Source organism: Macrosteles quadrilineatus, unplaced genomic scaffold (genome assembly GCF_028750875.1).
Source record: "Macrosteles quadrilineatus isolate MER2022 unplaced genomic scaffold, UCM_ALF_1.0 Scaffold_2__2_contigs__length_208266976, whole genome shotgun sequence".
In the NCBI taxonomy this organism is placed as follows: domain Eukaryota; kingdom Metazoa; phylum Arthropoda; class Insecta; order Hemiptera; family Cicadellidae; genus Macrosteles; species Macrosteles quadrilineatus.
Genome location: NW_026542595.1, coordinates 32,544,174 through 32,570,105, shown reverse-complemented (window position 1 = coordinate 32,570,105; position 25,932 = coordinate 32,544,174). Strand labels below are relative to the sequence as shown.

General features: G+C 34.7%; 1 long non-coding RNA gene across 1 annotated transcript; it reads left to right on the top strand.

Moving 5' to 3' along the window:
- Positions 1 to 9,607: 9,607 nt before the first annotated feature.
- LOC128987619 (uncharacterized) lies at positions 9,608 to 15,861 on the top strand. The gene is made up of 3 exons (XR_008490256.1): positions 9,608 to 9,736; positions 11,621 to 11,841; positions 15,381 to 15,861. It is a non-coding gene; the product is annotated as an uncharacterized LOC128987619 (long non-coding RNA).
- Positions 15,862 to 25,932: the final 10,071 nt, after the last annotated feature.

Genomic DNA, 25,932 nt, shown 5'->3' with positions numbered 1-25,932 from the left:
AAGTAGGATAAGTAGAGATAATTAGACCGCAGAGATAAGTAAGACCATTGCTGTAGGCCTATACAAATCAAGGCTCTGTACACGAATCTTAATAGAAAAGGATATGCAAATTATTTTACTACTTGGCTTTTTAACCCTCCAAGTGTCTCTAGTTTTGGTCTTAATGTTTGCCCATTTATTGCGCAATCGCAGAGTTTTATTAAAATGTATCTTAGAAACTTAAAAACAATGTAAAGGATACTGTTTTATACATCATTTTGTTTGGAAAATTATGGGCTTCAATGTAACATATAAAACATTTACAAAAAAATGTTCAACAATTTTTGTGGGGTTAACATTTTTCAAAAATTATAAAATAAATGAAAAAATTTATGTTTGCGACCGGAAATAACAACAAAAAAAACGGAAAAACGCAAAAAAATTGTTATTTAAAATATGTTGTGCGGGTAAGCCTACTCAAAATGACGGGAAAACCGTGTAGATTAATACAAAACAAAGTTTGGTTTTTTGTTTGGCTAAGATTTGGATATTGATTAAATTGTTAAGTAACTTACTTCTTGCTCGATAATACAAGTTAGGCCTAGGCCTTCGATGGAATACGATATCAATTTAAATACCCCCACCGCAGCAAACCTGCTGACCAAGCCAATTTCAACTTGTCTGATTACATTTTTACTAAAATATTTCCATAACTAAGACATATTTATTCCCAATTTAACCCTAGCAGTGGCCGATCGTCGTCTGGTGACGATCTGACGTTGATGCTTAGAATGGCCAAAGTCGTCTGGTGACGATGTGGGCCGAAATTTTTTTAGCGGTAAAAAAAGCACGTATAATCAACTCAGATGAGAATAATATATATACCATTCGAAAGATTCTTCACATTTTAGAAGTTATTAAATTGCTGCGCATTTTTGAAATTATTATTTATTGTGTTTGTAGTACTTTTAACAAAGTGCACAAACAGTCTGGAGATAATATAAATCAACAACTCGATTCACTATAACCTAAACTTTACCTTCCTAATCTAACCTAACTTCAAAACACTTAATACAGTCACGAGTCCGCATAACACCCAACCTACCCACCTCACATGTCTAAATAAGAACTGAAGTAGTTCATAATCAACGCTCAGTTGAATTTATAAATGCCTCTACCTCTTTGTCCTCTTTATAAACTTACTTACTCTTTGTCATATTAGGTTTCTTCTTCTTCCCTATACGATCCTTTCAATTGTTCATGTTTGTGTGTTGGTCAGTCAATTCACAGTAAAGCTATGGCGACAGAGACCAGCCGACAAGAGGCATTACAGTAATAAACTTCAAAAAATCGTAGTAAAAATTCAGTTTTTGAGGCAGCAGAAAAATTTTTGCACCATTATTTTCAGGTAAAAATCTAGTTTCCAATGATATATAACTTACTATAGAACGCTTGGTCACCCCCATCTAAATAATTTCCCATTTTAGTGAGAGGCTTTGTTTTCTTTCAAGATTAGGCTAGCCTAACTTAGAAAGTTATAAGTTAACCTTAAAATTAGTTGCGTTTTACACAGAGGATACGCGTCCGGTAACCAGACGTGGATTAGGCGTCCGGTAGTGACGTCACCGGGTTGTGGGGTCCCGGAACGCCATTACCACAACGATACGATGTTCGGTCAGCATTGTTCGTGATGTAGTGGATAGAGTGCTCGGCTGATATCCTAGAGGTCCCTGGTTCGAAACTCATCGGTTTCTTTAACTTTTTGTCGCAGATTTTGCTTTGAATGTAATTTCTTCTTAACTGTTCATCTTTTGTTAGAATTTTTGGCATTTATAATTTTATGTTATGAAGAGAATTGATCCTTCATTTGATTTTTTAACCCTCCCAGTGTTACTTGACGAAAATTCGACAAGCAGCACACTTTGTGTAGTGTTACTTGTCGATTTTTCGACACGCAGACATCGTTTACGGCGAAGGCTCTATGACTGACTGAATCGGATTGAACTGGATCGAGTTAGGTATCGTTCTTTCCGTAATATTCTAAGCTTTCTCCAGAGGTCTGTCTCTAAGCGCTATTCATTTTAGTTCCGAAAATATTGTAGCAGACAGCTGACGTGCGTGTATTTGTAAACAGCTAGGTTCCCCCGGACCGATGACTGATGTGTTTTATTACGTTTATCATTGTTTTAGTGTTAAAAATCAAAAGTAGTGATATACGTGGTGCATTATAAGAAGATTTAAGTGGTTTTGAAGTGCTGGTTGATGATCCTGAAGAAGTAGGTAGTGATATTGATGTAAATTATCAGCCAGATTCCTAGCTATGGTTAGGCTATGCATTCTTAGGCTAGGGCCACACTTGGCGACTTTGTCGTGGCGACTTTTTTTCCCACGATTTTGTCGCGACGACAAAGTCGCTGGGGGTGGCCACAATAGGCGACAATTTCGACCTTTCAGTTTACTTTTTTACCATACCAGTAAAATAGAGTTTCGAGATGTTATACATATTATATTTTCAAAATCGTGTCATTGATTATGGAAATAAATTAGGATCTATGACCGTTTTTGTATATTTTTTGACCACCTTAGAATAAATCGATGTTTTTACTATTAATTGCAGTACCATATGATTTAAGTGAATCTTCTACAAATTAAATCATATCGTTATAGTATTTTCATACGTGCACCGGCGCCTCTTTATATTTCGTACTAGGTCACGTTATAGTTTTTAACCATTTGCCTGCAACAAAAGAAATACAAATTTTACTAAATTAATGTGTTAAACTATGTTTTGAAAACCAATGTGGACGTCTACGTCGTCAAATCACAGTTTAATACTTGCTATTGCTATTTATTTTATATCTAAATACCCCCGCTGCAACAAACCTGCAGACTAAGCGAATTTACATTTGTTTGGCTAGATTTCCACTAAAATATTCACTTTAAACTTGTTGGATTTATTTCCTATTTAAATAAGATGAATTTAAATGAATGCTTAGGTTAACTGTGACAAATAAGGTAACCTTAATAAAGTAAGGTAGTATGAAATTAAAAATATTTATTAAAAATTGTTATAATTTATGAAAATATATCCATAAACAAGCAAACTAAAGCAGTTTATTCTTCATCAAAATGGGCATTTTAAATTTACAATTGTTTAAATTATCTCCGTAACCGTTAGGTTTACAACAACGCTTCAATTAACAAAATCATTTTTTTAGCTCAACAAAACAGTTTGGAAGGAAATTGTGAAATTTATGTTTAAGAGTCAAAAATTAGAAAACACAATTTTATACACCATTAAAGCCCCTTAAACCTCCCTTTCCCATGGTCCTATCATTTTGATTTGCGAGCACGTTTGAATTAACGTTGGTTTTAACATTTGCACCAAATTCCACTAAAATCTCATCATTTTTTCTCAAGTTATCGCGCTAATTGGCACATAGACCTAAACGTATTCACTGTATATGTAAATACATACATATGTACTTATATATATATATACGTATATATGAATTTGAACGGTGGGTGTTTTTGCCTCTGGGGACCTCAAAACGAAAAATCAAATCGGTCCCGGGTTTAGGTCTTACCATGCAACCTAAGGTAATAGCTTATTCCCTATAGCGAAAATTCGCCATAAGGAAGAGAAAACACAGGTATGGAGTGAATTCCCTAAAACTATCGTTTATGATTGGCATGTTTTAATTTTGTAAATTTATATTAATATTTTGGATGAACATATCTTTGGCGAGCTAGTGACATTGAAGACGACACACAACATTTGAAAAATACACGAGGTTTTGGATGCCTGATATACCAGAAGAGTTAAATCTCATATAGTCTACAGCACACATGTTAACATGTCAACACTTATTTTGTCGATGACAATATTGGTATTACAAAAGCATATTTACCATATTTAACAATTGCATGTCCATAACTGTACAATATAGACATGAAAATAGAGCAGCAAAGGGTGTGTGAGCGAGCGACTTGTCGCCTAGTATGGCCGGTGCCATAAGATAACACGGGGAGCGTATTTGTCGCCGAGACCGAAAAACGCTCCCGGTCGCGTTTGTTTTTCTGTCGCCGTTGGTCGCTGGTCGCGAGTCGCTTAGTGTGGCCGCCTCCATTTAATTTAATGCTACGCACTTTCATTTATTGACGCCGCGACTTTGTCGCCGCGACAAAGTCGCCAAGTGTGGCCCTAGCCTTAGCTAAACGCTATGTACTGAAATCAGTTTTTTGCCCATAACTTATTTATTTGCAAATCTACTTCCTTATATTATTATATATTTGTAATCCTCATAAAATTTAGAACAAAGTGGCTATTTTCAAATATTTATAGGCCTATAATTTATACAATTTCATTGAGCGCAAACTTATTTTTTTTTTGAAAATTTTCGAAATTATATTTTTTTTACCTAAAAATTTTTTTTTTTTTTTAATGTTCCTTATGTTTTATATATAATATCGAAGCCCATGATTTTCCAAACAAAATGGTATATAGAACATTAGAATTAACATTGTTTTAAGCTTCTCAGATCCGTTTTAATAAAACCTTGCAAATGCGCCAAAAATAGGTGGACATTAAGGCCTAAACTATGGACACTTGGAGGGTTAATTATCAGCAAGTTTGGTTGGTTAGGTTAGGTTATGACAGCAACTGCCGGACGCCTAATCCACGTCCGGTTACCGGACGCGTATCCTCTGCGTACATTTTAACATTAACATACCTTGAAAGTAAATTTGTGCTTAACCATAGTAGTAAGTATAGGCCTAGTGCAGGTAAGTTTTAACACTTTAACAACTGTCTACAACTAAACAAAGTTGTAAGTTATTCCAAAATGTCACAACACAACACTATAAGTTACTCGTCGCTAATAACACTAAGTAAAACAGTAAAACCATTGTAAAACCAACGCAATTTAGACAATTTCCAATCCAACCCAAAATTCTTCCAATTAAGGGTGAATAGCCACGAATAGCTTACTTACTGTAATTATTATTTTTATTTATTATAAAATGACAACCAGAAGGAGTTACATGGTTAGATCACACCATGTAACTATGGTGTAACCGCACCATGTTTGGTACGGTCAAAACCCCAAAACATAACAAACACTCAAACACATCAACTCAGCACAGCAGTCTGAGTCACTCGACGTTCTGTACCCACGAGCACCTCCTCTTCCACATGCACAGTAGTCCTTGGAACAGTTCCTGGGATAACAGCTATTTGTGTAATAGCTTCACTGTAACTCTGTATTGGTCCTGATTAGATAGTTGTTTCATTCAACAGTTGCAGCAGTTGCAAGCAAACTGTCAAACTGTGCATTGTGGTTTTGGTTTTGTAAAGGAAAAGGTGTTTATTCTTTACTGTTTATTTACTTTTGACTTGAGCTGCTTGAAAAGGTGTTTTATGATTATGAAAATTAAAGTGCTGTGAGTGTGCTGAAGCTGATTTGTTATTAGGTATTGACAATTAAATGTTTTACGTGCATGAATTATTTATTAAGTTTTAAGTGTTCACTTAACCTATATTTTTCGGATTCCTCAAGAAAGAGGGTTAGGTTGAGTTGTGTTTGTGTGTGAATTTGTTAGATTGCAGTTTTTGTAGTGGTAGGTCTAGGTTTATTTTAAGTAAGTTGGGCCTTTCAGTTGAGTTTAGGTCGAAGTTATTGCCTTTGAAATAGTTAAATTAATAACTTATCTATTTATAAGAGTAGGCCTAAGTTAGGTTCTAAATGTCAACTGGAATGTCGAATGTGTGTGTAGAATTTTTGTTGTGAAGTTTTAAGTGTAAGTAGTTTGTTATGAACTTTTGAGTGATTCAGTTTTAATAACTTAGAATGACGTCTCATGTGTGTGAACTGTGTGATAAGACATTCACTAAAAGGTTTTCTCTGAAGAGACATTATGATAATGTTCACAACGGATACAGCCCTAATGATGGAAACCCCAATTGTTCACAAACTGTTCAGTGTGCGATATGTAGTTCAGACCTTGGTAAGACAGCCAATTTAAATGAACACTTACTTTCTAAACATCAGATCAATGTTGAATCAGAGAAAATTACATTTACTAGTGAAAATGAATTTTTAAAGTGGAAGAAGTGTCATGAAGAAAGTGAAAAATCTCTGTTCATTAACAGGAGGGGTAGCTACCGAAGTAAAGACAAGAAAGTGACATACTATCAGTGTCATCGTTCGGGTAATTACCGAACGCACTTGTCTTCTGAGTGTCAGCGTAAACGATCCATGAAAATTCAGGGAACAAAGAAAATAAATAGTTACTGCCCTGCAAAAATGAAAGCTACTACTTCGATGATAAATGGAAGCGTTGAAGTGGAATTCGTTTCAAAGTTTGAAACGATAGATAAGAATGTATGCCTATGTTACGCATAGCTGAGTTTTCAAATTAGGTGGTAGAGCCTAGTTTATGCATGTATTCTTTATTTTAGTTGATTGTTCTTAATGCTTAAGAAATTTATGTATATATGTGAAATTCCTCTATCTTGTTTACAGAAGGATATGGAGAATCCTGGCAGGAATGCCTTATGACTGTTCGTTAATTGTTTGCCTAGACCTGCAATTTTTTCCTCTAGGAAGATATATGTCACTCAAAACAAATTTCTAAGAATATATTACGATTAAATAATTTCTTCGGAAAAGCATTTGAGATTAAAGAGGTGCTCTTCTGTTGTAGAGGTGATAACGACCACATAAGGTAATGTTATGTTGTAGGCTAGGTTATTTTTTACATAAACAATAATCTAACCTAACGTTAATTTATTTACCTACCTTGTTACCTGGCTACTCCCACCCTTTACCCGATCTTGTATTTTGTAATTTTTTTGGATGTTATACTAAATAACTTCTTGATCAGCTTTGTACGTGTTATTAAATTTATGGAAAGTAAATAAAAGTTACGTTTAATAACACTTAAAACATATATTTACCCTTATACTGTTAACTCACAAGATGGTAAATATACATAAAAGATGGATCGGCACTTACCGTACCATCTTTTATGTACAGTATATCTACCGTCTTGTGAGTTAACAGTATAAGTGTAAATATATGTTATAAGTGTTATTAGATGTATCTTTTATTTACTTTCCGTTTTTATACCATCCCCTCACCCCAATATTACTTTTTCTGACACTCTTTTATCCCTACATGTCTCTTTTATCTTTTACTTAGAAATACGCTTAAAAGTGACATAGACAATAGACAAATTTCTTTATTATTATTTCCTTCAAGAAATACGATAGGCCCTAGCGACCTGATTGTTTATATCTCCAATTAGTGAGGCAGACCTATTTTGAGTGCTTTGTTTGCATGGTTTTCCTTAGGCTAAGTTGTATATATTGACGATGCCCACTGCATTTGTACAATGCCTAAAAGAAAAGAAAACCCCATTTTATTACCTCTTGCTTCACAAATATTTTCTGGTCTTCTATCTTTATAAAAAAATAATTTTATATGTTTCAAAGGAAAAAATTGCAAAGGATAAAGTCTAGGTAAACAATTACTGACTGTTCTTAATGCTTAAGAAAGAATTTGTTCGTAAAATTTCTCTTGTTCACAGAGTCAGCTCACAAAGGCTGCGGAAAATCATGACCAAATCCTGCTACGCTGTGACCGCCCTCCCCAGCCATCTTAGAGGGAGGGGGGAGGTGTGTTTAGTGGGTAGTCTGTTTCTGTTAGTCCCACACTACCCTTGCAGGAGCAAGGGTGTGCGTAAATGCATTCACACCTTCCTACCAAAAAAAAAAAAAAAAAAAAAATGTATAGGGCCTATATATTTAATTAAAATATTTATTACTAGTCACAGTTAATTCAATTGTGGATTGTAAAGAGTGACGATAAATTAATAATTTAACTACCTTAATTAATGGGAGTAACAATTAATTATTAAAATAGGCCTACTCTTCAAGAAAACCTCCCCCCGCCAACCAAGCAAACCTGCCGACTAAGCGAATTTCCATTTGTCTAGATTGATTTTCAATCAAATCTATAACATTAGGTTCGAGTACTTAGGTTTGATGCTACAAAGAAACTAATAAAGTGTGTTTTTTAGTAAAATATTAATAGTGTGGTGCCACTACACTTAGCTTAGTATAAAATAAAAAAGAAATTGCCAAGTTTGATTAAAATATGTCCATAAACAAGCAAACAACAGTTTAAAATATTCTCCATAAGAATCACATGGGAATATAGTTTCCCATGTGAACAAGGAAGAAAATCAGGAAGTTTACAATTTTTTGAATGTTATCCGTTACCATTAACCGTACAAAACAACTTTGATATATGTAGGCTACTAAGTAAATTATTTATTTTTTTTAAGCTCTTTAAAAGGGTCTAGAGAGAAATTCGGAATTTTTTCTTTTGTGGGTCAAAAATCAGAAAAACTTATCCCATAAAAGCCCGTTCCCATGATCCGATCATGCTGGTTAGTAAACTCATTTAAGTTTGTCCCACCTTTACAACTTCAAACCGAAATGTCATCAAAATTGGTGTTTTTGGCCTCTGGGGACATCAAAATGAAAAAGGAAATCGGTCCCGGGTCTAGGTCTTACCGTGCCACCTACATAGCTAACTTACTCCCCTATTGGGAAATTCGCCTAAAACACTGTGATGTAAACATAATTTCTAGCATAAAACATTTTACATATTCATAGATCTATTTACTATTTTTATTTTCCCCAATAAAAATAACCATTTTCGTAGTTACATTGTCCAAGTTGAATTTATTATTTAATCACGTAGGCGTAGACGTACTTCAAATTGGTACAGCTGCTGCTGTCGCTGTCAACTGTAACCACAACTTAAATTCATGGAATAATAACAGTTACAGCGGATAGCTGTGAGAAGCTAATACACATAGGAAGTAGCAGTTACCTCGGAAAGTGTTCCAAGAGCTCTGTGGAGGCGAAGGTGCTCGTGGGTACAGAACGTCGAGTGTCTGAGTCAACATCAACAGGTACAGGAACAGGAACACACTACACTCGACGTTCTGTACCCACGGGCAGAGGTGCGCATGCGCAGAAAGCTCTTGGAGCACTTTCCGAGGTAACTGTTACTTCTGATGTGTATTAAATTCTCACAGCTTTCAGCTGTAACTGTTATTCATTCCTTGAATTAAGTTATGGTTCGTTACAGCTGTACCCGATATAACCTGACATGTTAGGTTATATACATCGATGGCTGTACCAATTTGAAGGGGTGGGTTCCATAATATCGACAAACGTAGAAATTGATCGAAACTGAATTATTCCCAGTTTGTCGACACTGGAATATTCCCACTTAACCGACATCCCAAATAACCGACGTCGCAAATGATCGACACCACAAATTGTCGACATCCCATATTGTCGACAATGAAATAGTTTCATTTTGTCGACACTGAAATAGTCCCAGTATATCGACAAGCACCCGTTCTTCGGAGCTACTCTTGAAAAGGAGTTGTTCTAATTCATCGTTCAGTTCCTCAACTCACGAGTCGCAATATTTGATTCCGAATTGCGAATTCCGACGGACATCTTCAAGCTGGCTGGGATTGACTAAAAACTTTTATATTGTAAATATTTATCTTTTTTATTTCTTTCCTTGTTAACAAGAAAATAGATGACTCGAGTGTTACAAACAATAGTTTTTAAGGAATAATGTGAAATAAGTTAATTTTTATAGGATACAAAACTTAATCAACATGATAACTTAATAACATTAAGTAGTCCTACCAGACACTAACTTAGGTAAGTCACCAACAAGAACCTAAGATAACTTACCTTACAGCTTATTCGTAGGCTAATTCTGGATCATCAAGCAATATTGTACATAGCAAATGTTTGAATAGGCATTATCCCTAGGCTATTAGGATTGTCTCTTTTTCCCACTGACCCAATGTAAACTTTAAGAATTTGTTTATGTAAAAATATTTGGCTGCACTTTAGTTTATGTCCTACATTCATTCAAATGAAAGATATTAATACATAGACTATTTTGAATATTTCATTCCGTTAGTTAGGTTAGGTTTTACCCTAACATTACCCAAAATTGATATAGGCCTAGGCCTAAGTTTATTGAATGAAATAATCAATATGACTGGGACGGGTGGCGTCGTCCTGTAATCCAGCTACTAGGAGGTCACGAATTGTGGATATCTACGAATCACAAATCACAAATTGCTTATGCATGCACTGTGGATGCGATACTCCCTGGTGTGGATTAACGTCCGCACGAGTGAGTACTACGACTATCCGCAGTACTATCCTGATAATTAGACCAATTCGTATATAGCCTACCAAGGCAATAATGTGGTTCGGATTCCACTATAAACCGTAGGTCCCTTAGTTGCCATTAGCTGTATGGGCTATTAATTAACAGCTGTGTCTAAGGAATGTCGGCCTTAGTCACTAACAAGACTACAAGATCGTGCCACTCATCCTGATCCTACACTCATTTCCATTCATACTTGGCTTAAAATACGGTACAGTACCTACTTTGTATGGTCGCCAAGTAATAAGAAAGAAAGTATTAACCCTTCCAGGGCTATGGACGGATATATCCGTCAATCTTTGTTTACTTTCCGGGCTGAAAACAGATATATCCGTCCCAAGAAATTTCTTTTCTGGGATAAAGACGGAAGTTATCCGTCCAAAAAACTAATTGATATACAATGTTTATAATAGGGTAATAAACATTACACTGCATTATAAATGGGTTATTTTGTTTTTGTGGTTGGCAATAATAATTGCCGCAGCAGTTTCGGCTATTTTGCACAATACAGTGTGCGTAAGTAAATATTGCTGTCACTTCACACATGGTTGATAGTAAGTGATGTTTACATTTTATGTTTGGTACATTATTTTTATGTTTTGAGCTAAAGTTACTAATGCAAACCATCTGAAATTTGAAGATATACCTAATTGAGATGCTTACCGGTAATAAAAGTATGTCTGAGGGGGGTTTTATACTTGGCAGTGAAAATAATAATATGGAATGTGATGGATATGATGAACCTGAAGAACAGCCTTTACGTAGGCCTAGTGGAAGTCTTAGCGGGGAATGGGATTGAGGACACAGGAGTTGAACTGAGTGGTTTAGATTTACTTCAGAATTATAGACACATTTTTATGGATAAAAAATAAAACAAGGGAAGGAATAGCCTAAGGTTGACGGATATATCCGTCTGCCGCCCACAAGAATAGTCAAGATTATTGGCAGTGTTCATATTTTGTGATTATCACTGAGGGCGGCGGACGGATATATCCGTCCACCTTATGTTTTTTGTGGGTCAAAGACGGATATATCCGTCAAATCAAATATTATTTTCTTCATAACTTTTGTACAAAAATTAGTTCAGCCCTAAGGAAAATATTTCTATGATCCATGAATTATTTCATGTGACATAAATACAAAACACAACCACTTTAGTTTTTGATTTTTGGCCAAAAATAATTAAGCTCCAGCCCCTCATTTAATTTAGCCCTGGAAGGGTTAAAGAAATATATTCATTGGAATGAGTGTAGGACGTAAAATTATGTGCTGTCAAATATTCTAGAGCTGTTTGTATTTGGTGTAAGACTAGACTTGGATTATATAATTCATTGCTCATGACATCAATGTTAATTTTATAGATGATCCTGGAGCAAAGGCTGTAATTTGACCTGAACCCAAATTGGTCTCTATTTTAAATATTGTCTTGAACCAATAAGTTAAGAGGACTAACCTTTCTGGACGACATTGCCATCGACATCACTGCAGATGAGGGAGAAAGAGAGACCAGAGTTGTGGACCCTGGAGGCAATTACCATACTGCCGTGATAATGTTCCTTGGTCTAACCATAACTTAAGTGAGGTGAGTCAACATTCTTTCCCCTTTGTGATAGATTCTAGGCTATGTTTGTTAACTAAGTTATTCAAAGTTCAAATCGGTACTTTGGTAAGTATTATCCGGAGGCTACAGATAGGCTATACAGCGCTTTGCGGCGGTTATGTTAGGTTGGGTTATCATAAATGAAAGGAACATTTTTATGTCCTAGCTACTGTCCATATTTGGGTGGGTTCCATAATATCGACAACCATAGAAACTGATCCAAACTGAATCATTTGCATTTAGTGTTGAACAGAGTTTGAACAACTAATTATTTATATGTTTTATGGTAACTTTAGGGAAAATATAATGTGTAACACAATTTTATATTGTTGTTGTTCCGGATCGGTAAGACATACAATAAAAGGTTAAATTACCTGTGTCCGCCAGTCGATCCCCCAAGCTCCCCGCCTAAAAGGCCTACCAAAGCTACACAAAGAAGGCAACCCAATTAGACCCCTGGTTAATTACATGCCCGCTCCAGCTTACAAATTAGCCAAAAAACTAGAATGCATCGTCAAAACACATGTAGTTCGAGAAAACAGCCACAGCCTGAAAAATAGTTTAGATCTAATCAATAAAATAAGAACCATCAAATTGAACCCAAGATATACGTTAGCTTCATTAGATATAAGTAGCCTATACACCAACGTTCCTGTCAGTGAAACACTAGAAATCCTACAAGACAATTTAAAAAATAAATCCAATTTAAACACAGAAGAAATCAATGAACTAATGTTATTACTAAGAACCGTATTAAACCAAAATTATTTCCAGTTTGACAATAGATATTACTCTCAAAATGAAGGACTTGCGATGGGGTCACCCCTATCAAGCATTCTTGCAGAAATTTTTCTAAACCACATTGAAAATAAACATTTGTGGAAAAATGACAAAAATAAGTACAAAAGCAAAATAATTTTTTACTACAGATATGTGGATGACATTGTGACCTTGTACGATGGCAATAACAGGCAATTTCAACTTTTCAGCAACTACATGAACAGCTTTCATCCTAAACTAGGTTTCACCACTGAATTAGAAGCTGACAACAAACTTAATTTTTTAGATTTATCTTTAATAAAAAACGAAGAAAATATTTCATTCAACATATACAGGAAGCCTACAGCAACAGACACAACCATCCATGAAACCTCCCACCACCCCCTAGCACATAAATTAGCAGCTTACAATAGTTTGGTACATAGATTACTATCAGTACCACTTAGTACCGCAAACTTTGAGAATGAGAGAAATGTCATCAAATATATAGCTGTCAATAATGGATTTAATCCTAACATCATCGACACATTAATCAGCAGACATAGAAAGAAAATTAGTAAAGAGACTACAGATCCGAGGCCTCAATTAAAAACAGAATTCGTCTCAGTTGAATACAGAGAAAAAATCACCCAAACTTTGAAAAATGAATTTAAAAAAACACGGAAAAACTGTAGCGTTTAGAACATCTTATAAAGTCCAAAATCTCCTCAAACCTAGAGCCCAACAAAATGTTAAAAACCTGAGTGATAAATCCGGAGTATACAAAATAACATGCAGTGACTGTAATAAATTCTATATTGGACAGACTGGCAGACCATTTATTAAGAGGTTTAAAGAACACCTTCCCAAAAATAGTTTAACACAACAATCCAATTTTGCCGAACACCTAATTGACAGCAATCACAGTTATTCCAGCCTGAATGAAAATTTAAAACCTTTACACACTTGTAGAAAAAGTCGAGTAATGACATCACTAGAGCAATATGAAATTTATAGAGCATCTAAAACAACCCCCCACAACCTCCTGAATGATAAAAGTACACTACAATCCAACATATTATTCGAAGCATTGTTAAAGTTGAATGAAACGTCACCTGTAGCTACAAAGGACAGAGACAGGACAAAGGTCAACTCTGCAAGTAACGTCTGACCCCAGTCGAGACTCGACACACGACCGACGCTCGTCTACATGTCCGTAATAGCTCAATAAAAGTAGGCCTACCGTGTTTTATGTTTTATTCGTAATGTATCTAAGTGTAATATCGTTCGTGTACGTGTTTCAAAACTTCAAGACGCACCCAATGGGGAAGAACAAGGACTTATATTAGGACTGATGATGGCAGTTTATTCTGCCGAAATGCATATCCTGTAATAGGACACAGCACAAGGATCGACTGGCGGACACAGGTAATTTAACCTTTTATTGTGTGTAACACAAGTGCAAACTGCCTTTGCTGCACTTGAGAAACTTTCCACACTCGCCTACGGCTCGTGCGTAAACATTTCTCTTAGGTGTAGCAAAGTTCCACTTCGCCCACTAGTTACCTACACAAAACTAACTATTATTAATAGTTTTTGGTGGAACATAAGGATAATTAATTATAATCTTTATGCAAATTTATAGTTTTTTTATACAAATTTAAAACTAGGCCCCTACTTAAAATGTATTTGGATACATCTCGAAACATGTTGTTTGGAAGTGTCTTAATTAGGCTAGAGCTTGCATTTTTGCAAATTGGGAAATAACAAATAATTAATGTTTAACACGTTCGCTACCGAGCGACGCACATATGCGTTGGTCCGGTCACTCCCACAGACCAAAAGACCATCCCAACCTCGTGTTGAAAAGATCATGACGTTGCTTACAGACCAAGTGATATAGGAATAACATTGCCAACAGACCAAAAGAGAAATATCGTTTGAATGGACAAATTGACTTCATATTAATCTTAAGTGAATTAGTAAGCAATAAATATTGTTTTTATTTATCGTTTTGAGCAAATTTTAAAACGCTGCATATATGCGTTGGTCAGTCTATTTAATGAAATCTAGATTAAGATTACCTACATTTCCGTTTCAATAGACCAGGCGACACACGTTTAAGCGTCGTTGTAAATTTGGTTGTTTCAAGCTTTTACACAAACAAATAAAGAAACTCCACCACTCGCCAAAACTGCAAAGGTTATAACGTTTACATCTGTTCTGAGATGTCGCGGAATGCACAATGTAAACAACAATATTGCCAACTGTTGTGTGACGTAACCAATCGTCATATCCACAGACCAAGCGATGCACATTTGAGGCAGATATCCCTCTAGACCGATACGATAAAATCAGGGCTTTAAAATAGACCGTTGCTAGGAAATACGCTGATTAATAACATTGAACACCGACGCAAGTGTGCGTCGTTAGTCTATTTCAATGTGATCAGCTGACGCAAATATGCGTCGGTGGTCTATTGTGAGAAACGAGTCGACGCACAATTGCGTCGCTGGTCTATGCGAACGTAAATTCCATATAATTGTGGTAGCGAACAAGTTAAACCAATTTATTTTGTCTAAACCAAATTATTGTTACAAATTCTAATATTTGTACTAACTTGACCCAGATTTGCTCAAACATTTTCCTATTAGCTGTACCTATTTGAATATCGCAAATATAGAAAGGAGTGTACACACTTGTATTATTTGTTGGACTAAAATTATTTGTATAACACTATTTTTTGCAATATTTCTGTACAGAACTGAAGCCTACCAGTAAAATGGGGGCGTTGTAATTAATATCCTCCGACATTGAAGAATACAGGGGAGAGGTGTCAGTGGAAGAGGAGATGGAGAATGGGGTGAAGTAAAGACTAAGATTGAAGAGAACTAACTAATGGTAAGTTTTGCCATTTACTTAAATTTAATACTTATAAATCCAGGGCCGTGTCCATTGCCCCCAAGCCTATGTCGCATAACCCTCCTGAATTACTAGTATTTAACCAGCATTTTAACTCGAGAGGTGCCCAAAAATTTGCTTTTGTTTTTTAGGAAATGTAGGCTATATTTTTTGACACCATAATTATAATTGTTCTGAATATGTCATAGTTTTTACATTTGGTAAGTACTGAAACAACAATAATTTTAAGACAAATGGAAAAGCCCCTGTCAACAGAAGCAGTTGAAACAAGTATAAAAATTCTCATACATCAATAAGGTATTTAGTACAAGCGTGGTTCAATAAGACCTTAGAAGAATATAGAATAACACAATTTTTTGTGATAAATTTGATTTATTTTGCTATAATCTCCTTTTATTTAGCTCTATACACTTATATTAAAGTTTCTCCAACCTCGTTCAAATTATGTCCAAATAGTACCCTACAAACTTGAAAAGCCTTCAAAATACTCTTCTGTTTCAGTGATGACCAGCTCCATGGCAACTAAAAATGTCCGCACGTAGGCCTTGAAGCGCCCCTATCCCCACCACCTTCCGCCAGTCACTCGCCCGACAGGGCAGCAAAGAAGACTGTCAGATAATTTTGCCACACTCTGTACATTATATTTTGTCCTATACAAAATGGGTTATATGGGTCGGCACTTATATATTGATCCAAACAATTACTGCAATTGTGGCAAAATTAAACAATATTGTCCTCGGTAATGACCAAATCGTGATTGCAGGGTCATCATCTTCATCTCCCAAGGTCGCCAGTGGTTAAAATTGTAGGCATCCTCGGAGCAATAGTGAACATCTTTCGCGGTTGCGAGGCCTGATTATCGTCACCTGCGATCGCTGGTTGTCGTAAATTTCGATCACGCAAACTTTGCAGACGCTTTCGGCTATCATGAGAATACAAGACAAACTTGGATTATTGTACCCCCTAATTCTAACAGATTGTGGTAAAATTAATTTTCCAAGAGAAAAAGCATTCTTTTGAGGCCCCAAGTGAGTCCCCTTCCCAGGCCGAAGCCCTTGGCAATCGCAGTGTCCACTGTTAGGGGAATACGGCCCTGATTTGGAGGCCTATGTTGGTGTGGGGCCTGGTGCAAACCGTCCCCCCCCTCAGTACGCCACTGAGTAGCCTACATTAAATAATGATAGAAGTATGCATAAAAAGACTCTTTGTTCAGAATACTGTTTTTAATATTAATTTTTGTTCTGTTATATCCAGGCCTGATAACAGGGTGGATGGCGATGGAGGCATGGAGGTTGGGGGAGAGGAGGCTGAAGAAGTGGAGACAAATCAGTTTGGATCCATTATGTTGATTAGTTTAACATTTATTTTGAACATCATCAGTATTTACATTTTTTTCTCATTTAGATTATTAAATTAAGATAATTTTATTGTTTTTATGAAGATGTTTTCTTACATTTTTAATATTTGTTTGTACTTCTGCCTGGTAAAAAAAATACTGTTTATTATGTTTCATTAACTGACCTTGTCTTGGGTAAAAAGAGATATCTTGATATTTAACTAGCAGGGTGCCTGTTCTACGGGCGGGGATTGTATAAGTCAGTAGAAACCTTCTTATATTTCGATACTTGGTAAATTAATCATTTCCAACTTTATATAGTATAGATCGCTATTCCTGTATTGATGTACTGAAATGAATAAAATTATATGAAATTAAATGTTGTTTTTTTATATATTTTGATGACACACTATTAAAAAGGCATAACAATATTCTAAAGTTTATAACAGCTAATGTTTGTGTTTTTATTAATGATTTATTGTGACTTTTGAGTGATTGAAGGATTTGTGATTTGGTTTTAAGGAGATTGATGTACCTAATTTTTTTAAATCTATATACTTATTAAATACGCAAGCAGGTTTTTTGTGATAATTACTTCTCCGAAATTACTGAACCGATTGACATGTTTTTGGTGTCATTGGAAAGAGCATAACGTGAAGTTGTGCAAGAAACTTTCTTTTTAGGGAAATAATTAGAGAGTGAGGACCTGGGGCCCTTTAAAGCTTTGTATTTCTCCATAAGATTAACATGGGAAACAAACATTGTTATGAAACTCCAGCTGTTGTCAGAAATTTAAAGTGAGAAGAAGAACATATGTTAATTGTAAAATTGTGACAGAGAGGTTATGCAGAAAATCAGGTAGTTAATGGTTATTTGGTGCTATTAAAAAATAAAGACTGAAATTTGTAAACGTACTGGCGACAATGGGTGATACCACGCAAACTACATTATCATTGACAAAGACCAACATGGAGAACCTATTGCGACTATAAGTGGGAAACATTTCTACAACACACTAAAAGCCCATGGTGGAAGGAAAAAACATAGGTGTGCTATTCCCGTCATATTCTGACGTCACTTGTATTGCAAACAAAAGATCACCTGATTGTAACTGTCAAATTAGTATGTATTTGTTTTGATTTGATTGTTATTTTTTTTTTTATAAAAACACACATTATAAAAACAATAACAACCAAATCAAAACATATACATATACTAATTTCAATTTGACAGTTATAATCAGGTGATCTTTTGTTTGCAATCCAAGTGACGTCAGAATATGACGGGAATAGCACACCTATGTTTTTTCCTTCCACCATGCTAAAAGCCAGATCAGCTTTTGAAACATGATAAAATATTTACAAGAAATGTTGAACTGGTAAGTACATTGTGAGTATTATCATTAGTTACGTAATCTTTGAGTTGACTCTTTTAAACTCATCGGAATTTATAACTTATATTTGTTCTTAAACAAGTTATTTGTTTTTAAATAACTCCTTTATGTACTTCTTTGCGATTGCTCGATTTCGAGCAACATATACCTAGTTCAATTTATGGGTCAACTTTTTTTTATAAGAACCGGGTTTCGTTATTCATGTAACTATTGGAACACTTTTTATTATAGTATCCATAATACGAGTAAAAAAATTAAACATAACTAGAAAACACCACGTAGGATTCAAATCAGCTGCTTGATATTGACATTTTGTGGACATTGTGTGACTATTTTTATATATTTCAATCTACTGATGAGGGAATTAAATTAAAAACAATTTATTTAGTATAAAAAGTATAGCTGACTTCCAATTAAAAGGTTTATTATAATAAAATAACTGGATTTGTAATAAAACAACTATTATTATAATAAAAAGCTAGTGACGTCATTTTTTATGTTTATGAACCATACCGTTTCTGTTCTAATATCGGTGATAACAGTTACAGTAATTCCTTTTACCTATGACCTTTTTTAAAGTAGCCGTTTCAGTTAAGTCCTTTAATATGTCAACAGCTGATCTTGTGTCTTTGTTTTTGTGTCAAATACTGCGTCCATAAAGATTGCATAAAAATTTTTAGAGCCAGTGGGGGGGATTCCTTAGAGGGTTTTTTTTAACGCCATATAGTTGTTAGCACTCACCGATATATGGTCTTTATCACCATGCAAAATTTGAAAATGATTACTTCAGCCGTCTTGGAGGAGATTGCGGATTGCGTATTACGAAATGCATAAGAGTCGACGTATAAGAGCTTCGCTCAATGAGTTATACGATTTTAGATTTTTATAACATAGGGTAGGTAAGGTGTTTACATATTCCCAGCACAAGGAACCATTTTGAACAATATTTTTGAAGATTTTCAGTGTTTGTTCTTGTGTCTGATTAACATGGATATGGATGTCACTGAAATAGCCACCCTGGAAAATATACCACACAAACTGACCTTGTGAAAATAGGGTTAGGAAAGTAAAAAACTGTCATTGTTAGTGTCAGACCGGTTTTCTGGCTAGTCAAACTAGCCTATAACCGAATAAGTTACACCACAGCCACACACACACTTACCATGGTTGGAATATGCAGGCAACCTTGTGTTTGCATTGAACAGTGTGACAGAACAAAAACCAATAACTTTGTGGTAATGCAAACATCATCTATACAGTAATAAGAATTGAGAATCAAAGATTCATAATTATAATTAATTCAGTAATAGAGTAAACAAACAAACAATAAATCTTCATAAATAAAATTAGAGTTTTGTCTGCAAATTGCTCAGAATTATATATTAAAACGTTTTTTATTAGCTCGCTTATTTCTTGTCTGGTACAAATTTTGCAATCAATTTTATACTAAGTTCCCGATGAGCTAGAGACTTGAAACTTGAAACATAGCTCACAAATGGATGAAAATGCAATATTATATCATTTAATTTTCATATTTCCCTTGTGCTACGCCCCATAGGCTTGTTTTTATTAGCTCGCTAGTCGCTTTCCTACAAATATTGATATCAATTTTAAACAAAGTTCCCGATGAGCTAGAGACTTGAAACTTGAAACATAGCTCCCAAATGGATTACAATGCAATATTATATCATTTAATTTTCACATTTCCCTTGGCTACACCCCATGGCCTTCCAAATTTTCCATGTTTACATTTTGAAAGAATGTAAATATATCAATTAATTTAAGTCATCTGTAATTTTTTTTAATACTAAATAATATAATTCACAATTTTGATATTGAAAAATAATAAAACATTTGCTATTAAATTAATAAATAACTGGTACTCCAGCCCTATCTTCAAACTCTCTAAGAGTCCTCCCACTTCTTCCTTGTCCTCCTTAGACACATGCTGCTGGCCCTTAACGTCGCACAAAAAGGTTTCTTCCATTTTTCTGTTAGGCGTTCTGCCATTGCTCTTAAGGGCACGAGACGCTCTCAAAGGTTGCATTTCCCCCATCTATATAATTAATACGCTACACGAAAGTTTGTCGGTTGAACTCCTCCGCCATTTCTTAACCGATTTTATCCATTGACGTCTCATTGGAAAGAGCGTATCGCGTAGATTTGCAAACTGACCTTACATTTTTGAAAAAGTCCCTTGGGCTCTGCCCCAGTGGCTTTAAAAGTTCCCATGTTATCCTTATGAAAAACATAATTGTTTACATTTTGATCAGCTGTATAATTTTATTGCTGTTATTTACTTTTCAATTCAATGAAACACATTGAGTACATTTATTTACTATTTGAGTTTGTGTAAACATAACCCCCAAGACGGATCGTGTTAGTATGGTTGTATCTTAAATTTGTGTATTTATCGTTGTTTTGTGTCGCTATGATGGATTGTGTTAGCATGATTGTAACTTAAATTTGTGCATTTATCGTTGTTTTGTGTAGCTATAATTTGTTTATTATTTGTTGTTTATTTCTTTTAAATGTCTCCGACGCAACGACAACGAAACATAGACAGGAGGCGCAATCGTGATAACGACCGCAACTACAGAACAGTGGCGCGTAATAGAACAGTCTGAACATGAACCTGGACAACTTCAACTATTTGGTTACAAATGCGCCCTTACACTACCCCAAAACGACTTTTCGTTCTCAATTGGCCCTCTATTAATGACCTGTGTTGCCTGTACAGCGAGGCATTTTGAGAAGGAGAGAACCGTCCGGAATGCTTTAGGTTTATCAATAACGAAGATAAACAGGGTCTGAGTTACACAACGGTAATATTTGAGTTGACTCTTTTAAATTCATTGTAAATATGACTGTTATTCAATCTGAAATAACTCCTGTAATACTTTGTAATTGCTCGAATTCGAGCAACATGTACACTAGTAAGAATTACATTGAAAACAAATTTAAAAACAAAACATCTGTACATAAAAATAAACTCACCAGCTTTTTTGGATTAAGTATTTATGATTGTAATGTATGAGGTTATAAACAAATCCAAACAGTTAATCAGTTTTGTTGGAAGAACAGAAAATGTCTTGAATTTAAAGGAGAAATATTGAAGACAGGAGGATACTTATGAGAAGAGTAGAGGAGAGGCCTAGTCTCACAGTAAGGAATCCAGGTACGCAATCACTTGGGGAGATGAATAATTTTTGCCAGTTATGCTAAGCAACTTGTTTTGGAAGTAAATAAAAAAACCATGAAGAATATACACATCGTGTTGTCACAGTGGTAAAGTAAACCTACCTAAAGTCAGATGCAAGAAATGTTTACTGGTATCAGCTTTAAGTCGGGAAACATTTGTAAACACTAAAAAATAAGGCCGGGTCCTAAAAATACTAAAATATTTTTACAAGAAACGTTTATTTATAATTTCAAAGCAGTATTAAATAGCGTGAGTATTTCAATTAGTTACCTTAGCATTTAGTCGGGTCTTTTAAACTCATCGAAAATTATGACTGTTATTACTGTAGTTTTAAAATAACTCCTGCATAATACCGGTACTTGACAATTGCTCGATTTCGAGCAACAGGTACACTAGTTCCTGTTGAAATTACTGTTCAAAAGTTAATGAAACTTTTGAGATTTTACCTATTAAATATAGGCCTACCACTATCATCGCTTACCTATGATAAAGGTTGTTGACAAGCTAATGGGAGAAAGTATGTGTCAGATTGCCGATACCGTTTATTTTGCATTTATGAAAACAGCTAATTTGAACTAAGCAGCAAAAAAAACTGTGATACACAATGAGAAATGTCAAAGTAGGATTGTGTTATCTTTACGTTTCTAATTTCATGAATAATTTGTGATATTTTGTGAATTTTTATAATTTTTTTCTCTATTGTTTAGGTGAAGTGGTAGAACATAATGGCTATGTTTATGTAAACTGTAAATTTAAAGAAGCAAATTTTATCAAACTGTGTCCTTCCCCATTGCATACACAAAGCTTGAGTATAACTCTTGAGTATATATGTCTAGATACTCCTTTTATCCATGGTATAACTACAATAAGCATTTTATACTTATATGCCAACCCCATAAGAAGGACGGGTACTCTGCTAGTAGATTGGTATATTTATAGTTAGTAGGTAGGCCATACATTCAATCTAATACATAATTATATGAAAAGAAACTTAAATAAACCTTAGATTTCCTACATGCCTCTGTCTTAATCTGATATAGACGCTTGAAATAGATTTAACATCCAAACACATTAAAAACTGGAAAATAAATTATAAATATGTGGAGAGTATAAATACTTAAGATTTAAAACGAAAAACGTTGGGTGCATGCGAAACAACTCAAACAAGTCTTATCTCAATTGCTGTCTATCTCTCCAGCAGTATACAATGCCCGAGCGGAAATGCCGGAAATGCAGGTCCGTGAAGTTGGCGTACCCATATTAGCGTATCCACTTTTGATCATTCCAATCGTTAGTTCATCGTTAGTTCTCGATAGTTCCCAAATTTTGTCGTTAGTTCTCAAAAAATAAAAAAGTTATAGCCGATAATAAGTGGGTACGCTAACTTCACACTTCCGGGTTCTAGCGCACGCCGTTTCCTGATGAGAAATGTTTACATCTATATATCAATCGTTAGTTCTTCGTTAGTTCTCAATAGTTCTCTAATATTAACGTTAGTTCTCAAAAAATAAAAAAGTTACGAGGCATACAAAGTGGGTACGCCAACTTCACAATTATAGAATTTCCAGCGGGCACACTTTTTTGAATAAAAATGCTTACATCTATATACCAATCGTTAGTTCTTCGTTAGTTCTCGATAGTTCTCCAATATTAACGTTAGTTCTCAAAAAATAAAAAAGTTACGAGGCATACAAAGTGGGTACGCCAACTTCACAATTATAGAATTTCCAGCGGGCACACTTTTTTGGATAAAAATGCTTACATCTATATACCAATCGTTAGTTCTTCGTTAGTTCTCGATAGTTCTCCAATATTAACGTTAGTTCTCAAAAAATAAAAAGTTACGAGGCATACAAAGTGGGTACGCCAACTTCACAATTATAGAATTTCCAGCGGGCACACTTTTTTGAATAAAAATGCTTATATCTATATACCAATCGTTAGTTCTTCGTTAGTTCTCGATAGTTCTCCAATATTAACGTTCATTTTAAAAAAATAAAAAAGTTACGAGGCATACAAAGTGTACGCTAACTTCACAATTATAGAATTTCCAGCGGGCACACTTTTTTGAATAAAAATGCTTACATCTATATACTAATCGTTAGTTCTTCGTTAGTTCTCGATAGTTCTCCAATATTAACGTTAGTTCTCAAAAAATAAAAAGTTACGAGGCATACAAAGTGGGTACGCTAACTTCACAGTTATAGAATTTCCAGCGGGCACACTTTTTTGAATAAAAATGCTTATATCTATATACCAATCGTTAGTTCTTCGTTAGTTCTCGATAGTTCTCCAATATTAACGTTCATTTTAAAAAAATAAAAAAGTTACGAGGCATACAAAGTGTACGCTAACTTCACAATTATAGAATTTCCAGCGGGCACACTTTTTTGAATAAAAATGCTTACATCTATATACTAATCGTTAGTTCTTCGTTAGTTCTCGATAGTTCTCCAATATTAACGTTAGTTCTCAAAAAATAAAAAGTTACGAGGCATACAAAGTGGGTACGCTAACTTCACAGTTATAGAATTTCCAGCGGGCACACTTTTTGAATAAAAATGCTTATATCTATATACCAATCGTTAGTTCTTCGTTAGTTCTCGATAGTTCTCTAATATTAACGTTAGTTCTCAAAAAATAAAAAAGTTACGAAGCATACAAAGTGGGTACGCCAACTTCACAATTATAGAATTTCCAGCGGGCACACTTTTTTGAATAAAAATGCTTACATCTATATACCAATCGTTAGTTCTTCGTTAGTTCTCGATAGTTCTCCAATATTAACGTTAGTTCTCAAAAAATAAAAAAGTTACGAGGCATACAAAGTGGGTACGCCAACTTCACAATTATAGAATTTCCAGCGGGCACACTTTTTTGAATAAAAATGCTTATATCTATATACCAATCGTTAGCTCTTCGTTAGTTCTCGATAGCTCTCCAATATTAACGTTAGTTCTCAAAAAATAAAAATGTTACGAGGCATACAAAGTGGGTACGCCAGCTTCACAATTATAGAATTTCCAGCGGGCACACTTTTTTGAATAAAAATGCTTACATCTATATACCAATCGTTAGCTCTTCGTTAGTTCTCGATAGTTCTCCAATATTAACGTTAGTTCTCAAAAAATAAAAAAGTTACGAGGCATACAAAGTGGGTACGCAAACTTTACAATCATACAATTTCCAGCGGGCACAGTTTTCTGACTATAAATGCTTATATCTATATCTACATGTGTCTACACACATGTGTTGTTTTCCCACCAACTCTTCGTTTCGAGAATGGCAAAAATATTCCTTCACTTTGATGTGTGCAAAAATACCGGCAATGAACGAAAAACACGAGCACGAGCATTTGCTGTCATACTACTCGCGATTCGGCGAGTTGCTGTTCCGTACTTTGTACGGTACAGTCTGGAGCCGGCTAAAGGCATGGAACTTGAATAAAATCCCTTTTTTTCAAATCATTAAACTAAATTTCAATTAATATTTTATTATAACTAATTTATCATAAGATAACAATATTTATTCTCGGTATATATTAATAACCTAACACTTTTAATTTTGAACGTATTTTGAAACTGTTTAAGAACGATGCTGTGAATGTTTGAAAGAATAGTTGAGGGTACGTTTTAGAGAAAAATCGAGAACTAACGAAGAACTAACGATTGGTATATAGATATAAGCATTTATAGTCAGACAACTGTGCCCGCTGGAAATTGTATGATTGTGAAGTTTGCGTACCCACTTTGTATGACTCGTAACTTTTTTTTTATTTTTGAGAACTAACGTAAATATTGAAAAACTATCGAGAACTAACAAAGAACTAACGATTGGTATATAGATATAAGCATTTTTATTCAAAAAACTGTGCCCGCTGGAAATTGTATAACTGTGAAGTTAGCGTACCCACTTTGTATGCCTCGTAACTTTTTTATTTTTTGAGAACTAACGTTAATATTGGAGAACTATCGAGAACTAACGAAGAACTAACGATTAGTATATAGATGTAAGCATTTTTATTCAAAAAAGTGTGCCCGCTGGAAATTCTATAATTGTGAAGTTAGCGTACACTTTGTATGCCTCGTAACTTTTTTATTTTTTTAAAATGAACGTTAATATTGGAGAACTATCGAGAACTAACGAAGAACTAACGATTGGTATATAGATATAAGCATTTTTATTCAAAAAAGTGTGCCCGCTGGAAATTCTATAATTGTGAAGTTGGCGTACCCACTTTGTATGCCTCGTAACTTTTTTATTTTTTGTGAACTAATGTTAATATTGGAGAACTATCGAGAACTAACGAAGAACTAACGATTGGTATATAGATGTAAGCATTTTTATCCAAAAAAGTGTGCCCGCTGGAAATTCTATAATTGTGAAGTTGGCGTACCCACTTTGTATGCCTCGTAACTTTTTTATTTTTTGAGAACTAACGTTAATATTGGAGAACTATCG